This window comes from Polypterus senegalus, chromosome 1 (genome assembly GCF_016835505.1).
Source record: "Polypterus senegalus isolate Bchr_013 chromosome 1, ASM1683550v1, whole genome shotgun sequence".
Lineage (NCBI taxonomy): Eukaryota > Metazoa > Chordata > Cladistia > Polypteriformes > Polypteridae > Polypterus > Polypterus senegalus.
Genome location: NC_053154.1, coordinates 43,113,226 through 43,128,408, shown reverse-complemented (window position 1 = coordinate 43,128,408; position 15,183 = coordinate 43,113,226). Strand labels below are relative to the sequence as shown.

Genomic DNA, 15,183 nt, shown 5'->3' with positions numbered 1-15,183 from the left:
AAGAAAACACCACAGTCCTTTCAAAAAGCTCCTTACTTTCAAGAAAGAAGGAGAGCAACATTGGCAGGCCTACTCACTATTGCTAAAGACTGTCAGCTAAAGCTTGACCTGGGCAACGCACACATTGCAAAAACATCACTGTGGCCTGATGTAGTCACTCTATCAGAGGCCTCCAGACAAAGTGGTCATGATAGAATTGACAATAGCCCTGGGAAAATTACATGAGAGGAAGCGTGCTACATACCAGGAGCTATTGAATCAGTGCCAGAGACAGGGTTGGCATGCTTGCTGCCAGCCGGTTGAAGAAGGATTTGCAGGCCGCTCACTCTGTAAAGCACACCCTGCTTGGCATCACTGGAGTTGCCAAGAGAAAAGCCATCCAAACCAACAAAGAGGCTGCAGAAAGAGCAAGATGGTGGTGCCTGTGCAAAAATACTGAGATTAATAAAATAAGTCCATGAAGACCCAAACATAAAAGAAGTGGTGAGGGAGCCTTTTGCTGCTATCCACCAAAAATCTGGAATATTTTACCAACAGAGATGCCATTCTAACAATTTGTTTTTTCATATCTACATTTTAATTCTACCCTTGATAAACTAGATATGCATAGAATTACAATGCTCTTCAATGAATCTTCAGTCTTTGTTAATCTTTTCTTTTCGCTGTTTTATTTTTCCGGTTGTTTTGTGGTGATGTCCTGAGCCACCACCACCTCATCAAAGTCCTGTGCTGCTTGAATGTGATGTTTGAATGACAGCAGACACTCCAACCTACCATGAGACCCAATGCATCACAAGACCCGGGGAGCACCACGAGGAAACCCACCCAGACACGGGGAAGAACATGCAAACTCCACGCTACCACTCTAAGTCAGCGGTATTGAAATTTGAGTCACCCCTATATTCTTATTTCTTTTTTCTAGATTTTTTCATGTACAAAAAGAAGGATTATTATCAATTCTACATAAGATATATCAAAAATCAAATATGAATTGTTTATTTCTACAACCCATGCAGGTAACATTGCTTTTAAAGAATTATTGTAAGATTTAGAATATACACATACTTCCACCAATATCCCATGCAAGTTATGGTTTACATAAAACTATCTGTTATAAATACCTTCTTCGGTAAAACGAACATTGAACTTTGTGTGACTCATATATACTGTATTATCAGGGCAGCATGGTGGCACAGTGGGTAGCGCTGCTGCCTCGCAGTTAGGAGACCTGGGTTCGCTTCCCGGGTCCTCCCTGCGTGGAGTTTCCATGTTCTCCCCGTGTCTGCGTGGGTTTCCTCCCACAGTCCAAAGACATGCAGGTTAGGTGCATTGGCAATCCTAAATTGTCGTTTGTGTGTGCCCTGCGGTGGGCTGGTGTCCTGCCCAGGGTTTGTTTCCTGCCTTGCACCCTGTGTTGGCTGGGATTGGCTCCAGCAGACCCCTATGACCCTGTAGTTAGGATATAGCGGGTTGGATAATGGATGGATATATATTTTTTAAACAATAGTTAATCATTTTATTTCTAAAACAATCATACAATACAATTCTTTTATATTAATATTTGGATTTAGTTTTCTATTGTTTATTGTCGAAGCATTAAAACATCTTTTGACTTTCTTTGAATTTTCCATCTCTGTATTACTGTACTATTAGAAACCAGAACCATTGCAGTGTCTTTTCTGCACTGTTCTTTACAAGTCCACACATGAACTGATAACTTGCTCCTGCACAAATATTTAGTGTGGAGTTTAAAAATATCACTCCAGTTCATAAGTATGTCATTAGTGTTTTATTAAACTCGTTGTTCCTATATATAATATCCTCTAGTCTATGAGGAAAAATGAAAGGGCTTGTTGAATGTAAGCTTTATTTACTACTAGTATCTTATAGGAATACACTTCTGGATCTTTTATATGTACTGTAAAAGGGCACCTCATCATTTTAGGTAAAGACTTTTTTGTACTTTTATGAGTACTGTGAAACTTCATGTTACTGTGCAGGCACTGCAGAATGAGAATTCATAAGAAGACTTTGTTAAAACGCCTGCCTGTCCCCACTCTGACTGAAACATCACAACAACTTTACAACTGCTTTAATTAGTCACACAAGGTACTCCTTAGGGAAGGCTACAATTAAAATCTACAGAGCTGCCCTGAATATTACACTAAAGGTTAGCCACCTAACATCACACAGTTTAAAGACGAATGAAAAAGAAAAATGAAATGCTTCAATCTCTGTAGCTTTCACGCAAAACCAGCTTTAATTAAAAAGCCGGTCTTCCTGTTAGCAAGCCTTATAATATTACAGTGAGTGTGCAGTTTCCTGGAATAGCAGTTCATAAAGTAAATTATTTGCATATTTGAAGATCTGACTCATGAGGACAACTGGAAGACCCCAAATGCTGCTGATGTGTTCCAGCCTCTTGATGCTCACTTGTATGTGTCAGTCTTTTTAAAAGCTAAAGCTGAGCTGGAAAAATAAACGAAGACCATAGAACAGAGAATGAAGATTATAAAGGAGAATTGCAACAACACAGTAGCTGGTGATTAGAATGACCAAGGAATAAGCAATCAGACAAACAGAGTCTGCTTATTAAAATACGTTACAAGTTAAATTTTATAATTGTATACAGTTAGTTTTGGTATGTGTCTAGCTTTCCTTTTTCAAACTCCCTTAGTCAAGTTCAAGGTAGCCAGGGAACATCTACAAGGACATGGAGAGAATGTTCACACTCCACAGCGGCAGTGACCAGGCCAGAATGTCAGCTTGCTACTCTGGAGCTACAAGGCAGCACCCAATTTGTCACATCCAAAAATTCACTTGTTTTTCAATCCAATAATTCACATGAAAGCTGTAACCTGTGACACAGCTAGTAGCTCCACGGCACCTGGATAACATTTGAATGGTGACTCTGAATTTGCTCGATGTACTGTAAATGAATTTAGGTGTAGGTGACAGTGTGGTCCTGTTCAGTGCTGACAAGGAAAAGGCAAATGCAGAAAAGTATTGATGAGAACAGGCCTCTAATCCCAGTATAACTTCTTAATTCCAGTTAAACTAATATGTAAAAAAAAAAAAAATGAGTTGGGGAAATGCTCCTAAGGATTTGTTCTCAAATACACTACTACCAGGTAACTTATTCCATATTATTTATTGTTTGACATAACAGTTTACAGACTAGCTGCTTTGGTTCTGGCATATACAGTAGATGGCAGTCTACATGAGACCAGTCATCAAATAGGTAAAGGCTGGAGGATTCCAAGTTGGGCAAACACTGAAGATGGGTGCACCATTGGCTGAAATACTCAGATCAACGCTGCAAGGTGTGTGTGGGTCAAGAATAATGGCAGATGTTTAGCAATATTGTCATGCTATTGTTCTAAACCTCTGTTTAGTATTTCTTAAGGTATAAACTTTTACTATTTTTGCTATTCTGTGGATTGTCTAAGGTTACACACTCTTGACATTACTTTACTTTAGTTATAGGGAGGGCTGGCATGTAACTTTCCAGTTGCTTATTCTTTGTAAGGATAATGCTTATTTGTGTTTTTTTAAACTAACAACTTTATCTTTAAGATTCCTTTCTTAAAAGTTTTGGATACTCAACCACATGATGATGAATTTCTTCTACCATTCTGTTACAATAAAATATTTTTAATTCTGCGCTCTGATATCAAATGCGCTGCTGCCTTGAAGTTAGGAGACCTGGGTTCGCTTCCCGGGTTCTCCCTGTGTGGAGTTTGCATGTTCTCCCTGTGTCTGTGTGATTTCCTCCCACAGTCCAAAGACATGCAGGTTAGGTGCATCGGTGATCCTAAATTGTCCCTGGTGTGCGGATATGTCTGTGTGTGTGCCCTGTGGTGACCTATCACCCTGCCTGGGGATTGTTTCCTGCCTTGTGCCCTGGGATTGGCTCCAGCAGACCCTTTTGTTGGGATATAGTGGGTTGGATGATGGATGGATCTCCATCACTCACTCAATTGTATAGGTACCAGTTGTGACAGTTTCAGTGCTTGCTCGCACCCTTGCACCCTCAGACACCACGTCAGACACCAGGTAAAAGTCCAATAATTATTTATTATAATAATAATTGTACACAAAGCACTCTCCACTCCCAAATACTCCAATACTAATACAATAATAATTACAATCCTCCACTCCCAGACGCGTTGCCCTCCTACCACCCAGCTCAGCTCATTGTCTGGGAGCTCCCACAGTCCTTTTATACTCCCTGACCCGGAGGTGTTCCTGCCCAACAGTCCACAAGTCCTTATTCCTTCCGGGTCAGGGTAAACAAGGCTTTTTCTCACCCTGGAAGCCCGTTGCTCTTCCTATGACGAACTTCCGGGTCATAGGGCGCAAAGAACTCTTCGGTCCTCCCTGCTGCTCCCTCTCGTGGCCCCCATGGCATCCAGCAGGGCGGTGCATAAAAACTCCATTGTCCATGATGCCCTGCTGGTCTTCTGGGGACCTCCATGCTGCAAGGAGGGCTCCACCTGGCGGCTTGGGGGTATTGGCCGGGATAAACAGCCGGCCATCGTCCACACAGTATACAATGCTGATATGTTGTTTAATACGTCAGCAGTGTATACTTGTATCCACACTATATAATCAAGTATATTACTAGCAGTACCCAGTGCTAGGTTATTTTGCGCCACAGGCCAAGCTTACTATGATATGATATGCACCCTAGGTGAATGCCGAATTCACGGTAATGGTGATGCGGGCCCTAATTACTAGTCAGAAGCTTTCTGTCTTTTTCATTTTCGTTCTTTTTAGTTATTCTGGTGTGCGTGTTCAGACCATTGTGTGTCTATATCTATCTATCTATCTATCTATCTATCTATCTATCTATCTATCTATCTATGTAAAGAGTTTCTGTACAAAGCCAAATTTTCCCCAAGAACAAATAAAATTATTTTATTTATTTTTTATGGATAGACCTATCTAGGCCAGGGGTGGCGAACTCCAGGCCTGGAGTGCACAGTGGCTACAAGTTTTCATTCTAACCCTTTTCCTAATCAGTGACCAGTTTTCCCTGCTAATTAACTTTTTCCCCATCACTTTAATAGCCCTGTTAGAAGAGTTCAGCCCTCTGAATTGATTCCTTTCTTCATTAAATAACAGCCAAGCAGAAATGAGATGTGAAATGAGCTAACAGATGACTAGCTAAACTAGGGCTTCAAACTCCAAACAATTTCACTCGAATCACTTTCTTAATGAGAAGCCAATTCTTGCTGTTAATTAAACCCGTTATTTAATTCCATGGCTTGTTGCTGCTCTCATTCTGTCACAGCACACATTTCGAAAACTGTTGTTTTTCTGTTCTTTTTAAGAGCACCGTCAAAATGTGCTGGTGACCTGAGAGATCAGCCTTACCAAGACCATCACCTCTCTTTAATTTCAGATATTGTGTAATGGGCATAGGGGAGCTGGTCATGTGGTGGCTTGTTTTGTGTCTCATTATTGTTTGGCTGCTAATTAAAGAAATGTTTAAAAAATGTATGTTTTGTGGGATCACTGAGGTCACCCATCACAAGCAGGAGATAAACATTAAGATTATGAGTAGTTATGATCAAACCCCACTGAATTTGCTTGCATCGAAATTGCAGAAATGTCTGGCAACTTCATCAAACTCAGCAAAATTCACTGAAGTTATTAGAAAAGAAGAAATTGAACTAGCTTTAATTGGATTATAATGGTGCAGAGGTCTTTTACTTGTCCCTGAGGGGTACGGAAACATTTGCAAGCTACACTGGATTAATTATTATAAAAAAAAATGTGACCTGAGCTTTGAGGCAGCAGTGCTAACCAAAGAAATAAAATTCATAGAATTAAATATTAGAACAGTAAAAATTTTTGCAAACAGAATCAGGAAGCATGAATTTACTAAACACTGCACAAATTCAATAGCAGGTACTCACCTCTCTCATGCCTCTAAGTTTATTTCTTTTTTCCTGACACCTTTGCTTGTTCACTGCCACTGCTATCAAATAAGTGCAAAAATAAATCATGTGGATTCTTCACTCCATCATGTTTTCATCAACTGCACAGCACTCTGGGCAATATTATTAAAGGTATTATTACATACAGGTCACATTTAAGTCCATAAGAAAAGTCATTACCTTTAAGAAACGAATACACCAACACATTAACTGTTTCCTTCTGTGAGTACGTTTTGTGTGTTGGTAGGTTTTATGCTAATCAGAGTAATATATTTGGGGGGTGGGGCTGTGTATCCAACAATGTCTGTTACAGCTTTGTGATGGAACACTCTCCATGCAAAGTATCATTGGATCCTGGGGAGAAAACGTTTGTCTAAGCAGGCCGCATGGCGAATTTCCAGGAGAATATTTGGCGAACAAGTTAATCGGCAAATAATGCTTTTGGCAAATTTCGATGAACAATACCTAATAACAATGAGGAACAGTACTGTAAACTAATGACTTTGTCACTACTTTCAATCATTGTGTGTTTTTGTGCACACGTGCCAGCATGCTTTGCAAAAAGCTCAGTCACAGGTAAGCAGCTCAATTGGCAGCTGGCTGTTTAACTGGAGCAGTGAAGCCATTGCTTGCAGGTCTCAGTGTTCTAAACACATGTTCCAGCTATGATGTTGCAAGATTTAAAGCCACAGGGATGGAATGATGACGCTCAGTGATCTCTCAGCAAAGACAGCACTGAATGTAAATGGTTGTATGTATAGCAAGGCAATTAGCTCTGTCACAGGTCAGCTGCTGTTGTTTTTAGCTGAAGAGAGGTAGAGCCTGCTGTTTGTCATTCCTAGCATCCCAACTGTGCCTTCTCAGGGAGTACAGCTGTGGAGAGAGGGAAGTGACACTCTTAGCAGTCCTTTAGTAAAGACAGTACATCTCTGCTGAGGAATCAATCAACAATGAGTGGTGTGTTTTTGCTCCATCATACCCTTTCTAGCTCTGTAAGATACCATATCATTATCAAAAACTGTGGGATATTTAACCATAGGAACGACATACTATACACACCTATAGTTCACTTTACTTTAAATGTGTTATGTGATTTAACGCATAATAATATTCCTTCACTGTAATTTTATTAAACATACTGAAGCATTTTGATGTAATTTAAGTTATAGAGCATTATACAGTTTTGTTAATATTTCCATTAACTTACATTTTCAGTGCAAGTTACGATTAATGCACAAAATCAAGTTAACAAACTTCAGCATGGACAGAATTTGTTTGTAAACTGGGAACAACCACTGTTCTGTTCTGCTCCACTGCCACTTAGTCAATGTGTCGAAAAGGACTAAGGGTGCTGCTAATATGAAAACATCTACTTTGTCAAATTCAGGTACTATAGAATGCTTGTGAATTCTGTGGCTGAATGGTGTTTTGGCCCTGGTTACCCTGGAGGTTTACTTTCTCCAGCACTACTCCAGCCATTAGACCATAGCATAGATTTTCAAAATAGAAATCTGACTTGTATCACTAATCACTAATACAAAGTGTGTTCTTTGTATTACAATTTGTCTATTGTTATTTGAAAAACACTTTTATCTACATTTCTACATGAAAATGTGCTATATCAATGAATGTTGTTGTTGCTGTTTTGCTAATCTAATTTTATTCTATGGCATTTAAAGTTATCCTTTCTCTAATAAGCAGACCTTAGAAATGCAAAACAAAAAATGCACATTTCTGTGATGTTATACTGCTCATCGAGCTCATATGTTTCCAGCAGATCTTTAATTACATTGCTTCACTCAAAAACTGGCCTAGATGCTCTGCGTTCTTTCGCTGGAACCAATCATGCATGTCCACCCCAGCCTCCTTTCCCAACAGATGTGAGCCATAAGTGAAGTCATTCCTCAGACTAAATTGATTGCACAGCTGCCATTGAGATTTAATGCTTTGGCAGAGCTCTTTTTTCGTTTAAAACACATTTTTGTTTCTGACATGCATGCGATACTGAAAGAAAGCTTTTGCTTTTTATTGTTTCATTTGAGGAGGCAAGAAAGAAAGAACTGTGTGGCAAGTTTATTTCTGTGAAATGAGTAATTTTCATTCTTGATATATTTGCTAATTTTTATGTTTATTTTTTTTAGCATTGCTGCAGTAACATGATATTTTGAATTGATTCAACATAGTGAAAACATACTGTAAATCATCACTTTGATTTCTTGAATGCTTATTACTAGAAAATGTTTAGAGTCTTATAATCTTGACATCCTGCTGTGTTTGTTCATTCACTCACTGTTGTAAATCAGACAACTTTTAATTGATCCTGACTGATACTTTCCATTAAAGTCCCAATTTGCAGAAGAGGCAGATTGTAGGAAGATTCAAAAAAGGTAGTCAGCTTCAGCTGAAGTCAAAACAATAAACGGCAAGTTTTAAAGACCATCCCTCAATAAAGTCCTAACTAAACCAAAGTGAAAACCAAAAGATTAAAAACCCGAACAGCTTTCAAAAGATTTTCTCACTAAGTTGTTATTTTGCAATAGATAGATAGATAGATAGATAGATAGATAGATAGATAGATAGATAGATAGATAGGAAAGGCACTATATACTGTAATAATAACAGATAGATAGATAGATAGATAGATAGATAGATAGATAGATAGATAGATAGATAGATAGACAGATAGATAGATAGATAGATAATGTAACATAAAAACAACAGTGGCTTGATGAGAATTGGGATTCCAGCCAGGAATTTCTGTTGTTTAATTGCTAAAGACAAATAAAAAGAAAAAGTTACAAAAATAAAATAACAGAGGACAATTGACCCAATGAATAAAGAGCGTCAAAATTTGAGTTTGCATGAAAATGTCACTCTCTGCAGCCAACCACCAGTGGTAGTGTTTGTTTTACAGTGTAGGAACAAAAAAGGCACCATAAGGCAGTAATTAAACTTCTGTTTGTATATAGATATATAAATACATAGACTTTATTTGTCCAAAGGGGAAGTTTAGCAACCATCAGCATCATAGCATCCAGACACACAAAATGGTGGCACCCATAAAAAATATTAAAAATACAAAATGATGACACCTAAATAAGAATAAAAATGTGACCAAACAAATGGTAAAACTAAGGTACTATTTTCATAAAACCAATACATTCCATGCACTTGATTATGAAACTGCTAAAGGCTCACTGATATACTGCATACTTTTACATTACTGGTCAAAAGCTTTAGAATATTAAAATTTTTCCATTTTTTATTGATAATTTAAGCAGTTCAAGTACAGTGAATAACCTAAAAATGGTACAAAATAAAGCAGTAAACTGCGCAGGGTTAAGAAAAAGTTTAGGTTTCAATAAAGCTGCAATATAATGTAGTTTTTAGAGTTATTCAAAAAACATTTTTCAGGGAACAAGTAATATTTTGACAACATACAGCTTTTCTGCAATAATGGAAGTTAATTAAGCATTTTAAGTTGATGCAAACAATTTGTACAGGTGTCCCCTAACGTTTGTTAATTACTTACAAAGCCTCTATCTGTATAAAAGCAGTGCTGGGATACACTTTGTTGCTGCACCCTCTGAATATTTGGGTAATATTGCACTGTACATTGCTATCATTGTAGGTTTTTCTTTTAGAGAAATTGCAAAGGAAGCCAAGGTGTCAGTGAGCACACTTTCCTACAATATTAAATGGATCTTGGGAACAGGTCTGGCAGACCAAAGATCACAACAGAATCAGAGGACAAGTTTCTGAGAATCAAGAGCTGGCATGAAAGACGCCTCACAGAACAACAACTTCCGACACAGCTTAACAGTGGTGAAAGTAAGCAAGTGCAAAATATTCTGGGTTCACAGAAGAGGCCACGAAGAAGAAAAAAAAATGAAAAGGGAATTCAAGATTCCTCAATGCCTGTTCTGCTTCTTTTCAAGTGAGGACAAGTAGTCCATCATGAGGGATACACCTCAGAATGGTGACTGGGGGCCAGTCCAGCCCAGGAATGTCCGACAGGAACTGCCTTTTCTGGTCACATTAGCCTTTGTGAACATACAGTACAAAAAATCTAGAAAAGATGTTGGCCAAACTTTGCCCTTTGCCCAAACTTTGCCGAGAGTCAGCTTTCCATTAGGAAATTAAACCATCTAACTGGAATTTGATCCAGAGAGAGTCACACTTTTTAAACTTAGATTTGTCGAAATACAAGTCACAAATATTTTACTTAAATCACAAAGCCATGTTTGAGATATAAAAAAGGATTATATATCATGCACAGACAAAAAGCAGAGATAATACAAAGTAGCAAGGATTGAAATATGTATGCTACTGCTTGTGTACTGCTCTCAAAAGCTGCACAAAGCTCAATTTCCATCATACAAGGGCTGCACATCCTCATTTCACCGCTGTTTCTCTGCTCCACACGTGCACCACTCCCTTTGCTAAAAGGATAATGGATGTGTCTAGCGTTATATTTTCAGTTTTTTCCCTTATTTTTGGTTAATCTTATTTCCAGACATTGTTCAAAGGGCCAACCTTAAAAAAACAACTAAATCTCCATGAAATTATCAAGCAACTCATTGGCTCTCATTCATCAACACCCGAGTTTCTAACGATTAGCTTGCTCTGATCAACACCTCTTGTTGTATCTATGGTCTTCATCACAGTTTACATGTTGAAATTAGCAATTTTTTGGCTTTATTTAGAAATGCAGTGACATAAAGAAATCCCAGTAATTCTATTAGATTTTAACTGGAAATTGCAGGGTTGACTGTACTAGATTTCTGACTTTGTGTTGATCTAACATTTTCTCGAGAACAGACTACATGTGTGAAGAGGGCTAATGATGTCACAAAGAGGGTTAGGCCTCATGACATCATCATCATCATTGTTGCCTGAAGACAAAGGTAGAGTACAAGAAGAATATCTGAGGAACTGCCAAACACATGCGGCTTTCAGACCTGCCGAGACAGTTTCCAGAGACCAGGTTTGATTCCTGGCCTGAATACTGCGTTGTGTTTACAGGATCCTCTGTGGGTTACATTATTATTTCCCATATTTGGATTTTTTTTTATTTAACTTGTTAACATTCCTTTTGTTGTCTCATTGATGATGTACACGTATGAACTGGTGATGTGTTAGATGCCATCTTCTTTAAGGGCAAGAGGTTTGAGTGGCTCATCATTTAAATTTTACTTTTAAACTTATGTTGTGGTCACAGCTAATTCTCTTCATACTTGTGGAGAGTACTTCAGTTTAATTTCAAAATCTCAAAAATACATTCACTGTTAAAATTCTTACAAGCAGTACACTTATACTGGGTAGGGCCTCCCTTTACTCTCCAAACAGCCTTGATTCTTTGTAGCATGGATTCCACAAGATGTTAGAAACATTCCTTTGAGATTCTGGTCCAAGATTGCATCTACTGGTTTGTTCAGGTTTGTCAGCTGTACATTCATGTTTGGAATCTCCTGTTCTCCCACATCCCAAAGATGTTCTGTTGGAGTCAGATCTGGTGTTTGTGAAGGCCACTGAAGAATTCTGAACTCATTGTTGTGTTCATGAAACCAGTTACAGACGACTTTTGCTTTGTGAAATGGTGCATTATCATGATGGAAGTATCCAATAGAAGATGGGTAAATTGAGGCCATGAAAGGATGGACATGGGCAGCAACAAAACTCAAATAGGTCATGGCATTCAATCGACGATGACCTGGTATTAATGGGCACCAAAGTGTACTTTGCCACATCATTACACAACCACCATCAGCATGGACTGTTGCCACAAGGCAGGTTTGGTGCATGGACTCATTCTGTTGCCACCAAATTCTCACCCTACCATACAGGTATATGTGCCTCAGCAAAAATCAAGATTCACCAGACTAGACTCCATATTTCTAGTCTTCAGCTGTCCAGAGTTGGTGAGTCTATGCCTGTCATAGCATTAGCATTCTTTTCTTGACAGACAGGAGTGGAATCCAACATGGTATTCTGCTGTTAAAGCCCACCTGTCTCAATTTTCGACAAGTTGTACATTCTGAGATGCTTTTTGCTCTTCTCTATGGAGTGATTACCTGAGTTACTGTAGCTTTTCTGTCAGTTTGAGCCAGTCTGGCCATTCTCCTCTGAAAGCTTTCATCAACAAGGTGTCTCTATCTGCAGAGCTGTAGCTCATTAGATGTTCTTCTTAGAGTAAAATCTAATAGAGACTGTTGTGTGTGAAAATGCATGGAGGTCAGCAGTTACAGAAATATCCAAACCAGCCCAGTCGGTGCCGATAATCACACAACATTCAAAATCACTGGGATTGCATTTTCTCCCTATTCTGGTGTTTGATGTGAACATTAACTGAAAATCTAAATCTGTATCTGCAGGATTTATGCATTGTGCTGCTGCCAAATGATTGGCTCATTGGATAATTGCATGATTAAGCAGGTGTACAGGTGCTCCTAATAATGTGCTCAGTTAAGTGTATGTGTGTTACGTTAACTGTTGATTCTTAACTGACCCTGCAGGAGCATCAGTGTGTGCTCAGTGGTCCCCTTGGGCAGACTTTGTTCCTGCCATATGGCCTGCTTTGTCACAATGCTAAAATCCAGTAAATGGAGAGATGGAAATATAAAGGAAGAGACTTGGAACTGCTAGCATGAGTAAAACGTTTATGAACACAAACTTTGTTAGCTTTTCTGTCAGCAACACTACACAGTGTTTGAGGCTCCATGTATCTCATCACATTTCTTCGAAATCATCTGCCTTTCGTCAAATAAAGCAGAAACTTCTATCATAAAATTGCTATTGTTCCAAAACAGAAAAAAGTAATGGCAGACAACCAAAATTTACAAAGTAAAAGAATTCCTTAATAAGGGATGTAAGGGAGGGTTAACAGAGAAAGAAATGATTTGCGAAAAGCCACAGCTTATTATCTAACTCTCTCAAGAGGACAACTTACTCACATAAGGACTCACAATTACATTCCCTGGCTTTCAGTCCCTTGGCTGCACTCCTCTTTTACTTCTACTTCTTAATCTACGTCTAATAAACTCTGGTCGGAGTAGACTTCTACTACTGCACGATGCACTTTGCTAGAGTCACTCCCTGTGTCAGTGCTTCTCTGTATTGTACCAGAACAACCCGACCTTTACAATACACCTCTGACATTTAAAGTTCCTGTGCCTGTTCCTCAGCTGTTTACTGGAGGTGTGCAAAGTGGTGCTTTCTGAAATGTCATTATTATTATTATTGTTTCATTTTTTTCCAAGGTTAGGTTAGGTTAGGTCAGGAGCAGGTGCTGATACAGCGCATTGCCGCACCCACCACATAACAGACCAACTCAGGATCCAGATAAGGGCAACTTCTAATATCAGGATTTATTACATTTGCCTAGTGAGATTTCAAAATTGGACTGACATACTAAGGGTCACATTGTGAGGCAGTGGTGGATGTTTGAACCTGCAACCGAATGACTTTCAGTTCCATAGAATCGAAGGTACTGTAAACTCTGCAATGCTCGAAAGTGCATGAACTGCTGTTTTTCAGTGACATCTAGTGGTAAATAGAAGTAATGCTTTATTTTTCTGATAATTTTCATGGATAACAAAAGCTGTAGTCAGACGTTTGGAAAAAATGGAATAGATAAGCACTAACATTATTTTATTTAAGAAAATAAATGCAGTCATGTATTCAATCCACTAAAATTGGGAAAATCTCCATATGATGTTTCCTTTTCACAAAAAAAACACAAAAAATCGCAGTAAGGAGACCTGGGTTCACTGCCCGGGTCCTCCCTACTTGGAGTTTACATGTTCTCCCCATGTCTGCGTGGGTTTCCACTGGGTACTCCGGTTTCCTCCCACAGTCCAAAGACATGCAGGTCAGATGCAAATTGTTCCTAGTGTATGCTTATTGTGTGTGTGTGTGTGTGTGTGTGTGTGTGTGTGTGTGTCCTGCGGTGGGCTGGCACCCTTCCCGGGGTTTGTTCCTGACTTGCGCCCTGTGTTGGCTGGGATTGACTAAAGCAGACCCCCGTGACCTTGTGTTAGGATATAGTGGGTTGGATAATGGATGGATGGATGGAAATGACGACACAGATCTTTTAGACTTTCAAAAGTTTAGAAAACACAAGGATCAAGCAACTCTCATTTAAATAGGTATAAATGTGATTCATGCTCAAGATCTTTTGTCAGGGTGTGTTCATAGAAGACAGAGAGACACATACTGTACTTCAAACAGAAAGAGACATATACTTCAAACACTTTATCGGATATGGAAATGTGAACACTGCAAATCTTTTTGGAAGACAGGACTACAGCAAGTCCTTCTCTGGTCATTCATTCTCCTTCTGGACTCACAGCTTAAGGTATGATATGCTCCGCACTCCAGCTCACTCTCCTAATACTAACTGGTTTCATTACAGTGTAGACGAAGGAGCACCATCTCCTGCTCAACTTGGCAAACACTGAGCTTGTCCGTCCATTCAACACACCATCTCTGTTCAGCTCAACTCATTATTGTTATCACCTTCTAAGTCTGTACACAACCTTGGGATGGTGATTGATGGCCAGCTGTCCTTCACTGAAAGTGTAGCAATGTTCTCTCAAACATACAGATTCATCCTGTGCAACATCCGAAATATCAGACCATATCTGACAGAGTATGCAGCTCAGCTCCTGGTCCAGGTTTTGGTCTTGTCATGTCTCAGCTACTGCAACTCTCTACTGGCTGGTGTAATAATAGTATGCGTTGCCAAGCTACTGCAAGTAATTCAATAATGCAGCCACACGTCTGGTGTTCAACCCGTTGTGGCAGCACATGTCACTTCTCTTGTCAGATCACTATATTGGCTTCTTGTAGAGGCACATATTAAGTTCAGATCCTTGACGCTTGCCTTCAGAGCAGTCATTTTGTAAACACCTATATATATGGAAACACTTATGAGGTCCTATGCTCCCTCTGGTACACTCAGTTCTGCTGTTAAGCGACATCTGGTGATGCCAAATCCCAATCCAGACACTTTTCACATGTAGCTTCTGGCTGGTGGAATAAGCTGCCCACCTCCATTCAAACTTCTGAATCCTTCAATGTGGTTAAGAAGCATTTGAATTTCTGTCTAACTAATATTGATTGTTAAGTTTTTCTAACCTAGGAATTGTAACTCATTTTCTTATAAGCTCTTCACTTATGATGATCAATTTTATACCCTTGTCCTGTAACACTTGTTCCAAAATAGTCCCCCAGACTG

At 39.1% G+C, this 15,183-nt stretch overlaps 1 protein-coding gene across 1 annotated transcript in view; it reads right to left on the bottom strand.

Moving 5' to 3' along the window:
• Positions 1-15,183, bottom strand: part of dennd2b (DENN domain containing 2B) — a 419,955-nt gene that overhangs the window by 359,923 nt on the left and 44,849 nt on the right. The window lies entirely within an intron of this gene.